The sequence below is a fragment of the Oryza brachyantha genome, chromosome 8 (assembly GCF_000231095.2).
Source record: "Oryza brachyantha chromosome 8, ObraRS2, whole genome shotgun sequence".
NCBI lineage: Eukaryota > Viridiplantae > Streptophyta > Magnoliopsida > Poales > Poaceae > Oryza > Oryza brachyantha.
In genome coordinates, this window is record NC_023170.2 from 23,302 (window position 1) to 25,849 (window position 2,548).

Sequence of the window (2,548 nt, forward strand, 5' to 3'; positions counted from 1 at the left end):
TCAGAAAAATAGTGCCCAGTAGCTCTCTTCCCTTCCACATCTCTTCACTTCACTTCTCTCAAACTGTAGGATTCTGCCTAAAGAAACGCAGTTCAGAGCGGGCAGGGTGGAACTTCGAGCGTCGTGCCAGCCTGGATCTGGCCCCACCCATCCAATGAGGCGCCAATGCTTCTCCACACGACGGCTGGGGGCAACCTTTTCACCTTTGCTTGTGCAGACAGGGGCAGTAAGTTGAAGGTTGGCAAGATCGTTCTTGACAGCGACCACACGAGCGCCAGTCGACATAGATCCGATATTAAGCATCAGGATTTCACCCTTGGTGAGCTTGGAAACTTTCCCAGCCTTCTCTGTACTTTTTGTCCTCACACCCAACAGCCTCCGAAGTTGATCTGCATCAAAGGTCCGGATGTGAGTAATGACTCTTTTATTCTAAACTGATGTCATGGATAAAACAAAAGGCTGTGACAAACCTCAAGCTCTACGTAAGAGCAAGGCTAATAATATAGCCAACAAGCTGGCTATAAGACTTTTTATAGCCAGCTCTTAGCCCACCCATATAATAGTTAGCTCTTCATCATTAATACAGGACCCACATGTCACTCTTACAGAGTTTCTTGGTTCTTGTACCTGAGCTGGCTATAAGCTTACAGCCTGCTTACACTCTCTCTCATTCACTCTCTTCTCCACATAAACATTTAGTCAACTTATAGTCTGCTATTATACTTGCTCTAGGACATCAGGAAGTGACCCGACTTCACCTAGAACCTGTCCAACCAGTCTATCAGCACGTGTCAAGGTTGGATCCATGGTTGTTCCCACACCAATAAGACCTCCCAGCACAGCAAATTGGAGTTCATTCTGCTCAGCATAGAGTGAAACAATCCTTGAATAGATTAGAGTCCATTTGATGTTGCCGCTCTCATCCTTCATTACAATTCCAGGGCGAACTTCAATGTTCTGGTTCACCCTCAAAACTCCCTGTAATGAAGCATTACCATTCAGCTCATATTTAACACACAAAACTAGTGATGAAAATATCTAATTATGTTTAAGAAGGAATACATACTCTGAGAATGCTGCCACCAGCTACACCACCCCTAATTTCATCGACCTCTGAACCTGGTTTGTTGACATCAAGGAGCGGATAACAATCATGTTTGGAGGGGAAGTGAAATTCCTTTCAGGAATGGGGATTTCTTCACAATGTATTCACAGATCACATCAATGTTGTACTTCAGCTGAGCAGATATTGGCACAACTGGAGCACCTTCAGCTATGGTGCCCTGCACAGAAAAGCAAATCCATCCATAAACAAAAAGACAGACAAATCTCATGTACTAACTACTCCCTCTGTTCCAAAATATAATCAATTCTAGGATTTAAATCTTGTACCACAATATAAGCATTTTTTGCACTATTTACAATTATACTTGTCTCATTAATCACTTTCAATAAAACATCTTCCATTTTATCCTCACCTACCATTCCACCCCTATCCATCCCACATTTATTAAGGGAGACAACAGACTTTTCTTAACCTTAATCTCTACTAAACAAACTAAAAATGCTTACATTTTGGAACGGAGGTAGCACTAGATAAGAATCGATGAACAGTATGGACCGGGATGAATTTCTGGATTGCTTCATGCTGATTCATTGCTGCACTTTCCTGGATGAGATCAATCTTGTTCTGAAGAATGATGATATGTTGGAGAAGCATGATTTGAACTGCAGCAAGATGCTCAGATGTCTGCGGCTGCGGGCAGCTTTCATTCGCTGCTATCAGAAGCAATGCTCCGTCCATGATAGCAGCTCCATTAAGCATCGTAGCCATGAGAATATCGTGCCCCTGTTAAAAACAGAGAAATAGGAATTTTCTCAGGCTACCAAATAAAACCAACACTAGTGCTAGTGGGCCAGAAAATAATTGAAATGACATTATTTTACAATTGCTATCTATATGATCATTGACCTATTAGTGGAAATAATATTTGCATCTAAAAATAAATGCAACTACGGCCCCATGATCATAATTGACACTTGACAGAACAAAGAGTTTTAAAAACAAATATACAGGCAACTGCAAAGCTATGAATTGCATAAACAATAACATTAAACCTTCAGGCTGACAATAAATGATCAGGCTAAGTGTCTCAAGAGACAAGAGTAGAAGAGAACATTCATATGTGACAGAGGGCTATTTCATCATACCGGGCAATCAACAAAAGAAACATGTCTCAGTAGCTTCATCCTAGTGTTTTCAAACCCAGGCACGTCACAGTGAGGGCTATCTTCCTTTCCGCTTCCATAAGCCCTTTATATAATAAGGAATAAAGTCAATAGACAGTGTACAAAGAGTGCACTTATTGCATACGAGTTTGAAATCAAACCAGTAACCATATGGAGGTGAATGGTAATTAATTTTATGTTAGTTATTTTTCTGGACAATCAATTATTCGAGATTCTACTGATAATTTCTACCAGATATTCACTGGAAACTGAATTATATATAGAACATTTTTAACATGTTGAAAGCAATGATGGCCAT

General features: G+C 40.5%; 1 pseudogene; it reads right to left on the reverse strand.

Moving 5' to 3' along the window:
* LOC102705653 lies at window positions 1–2,548 on the reverse strand (annotated as a pseudogene).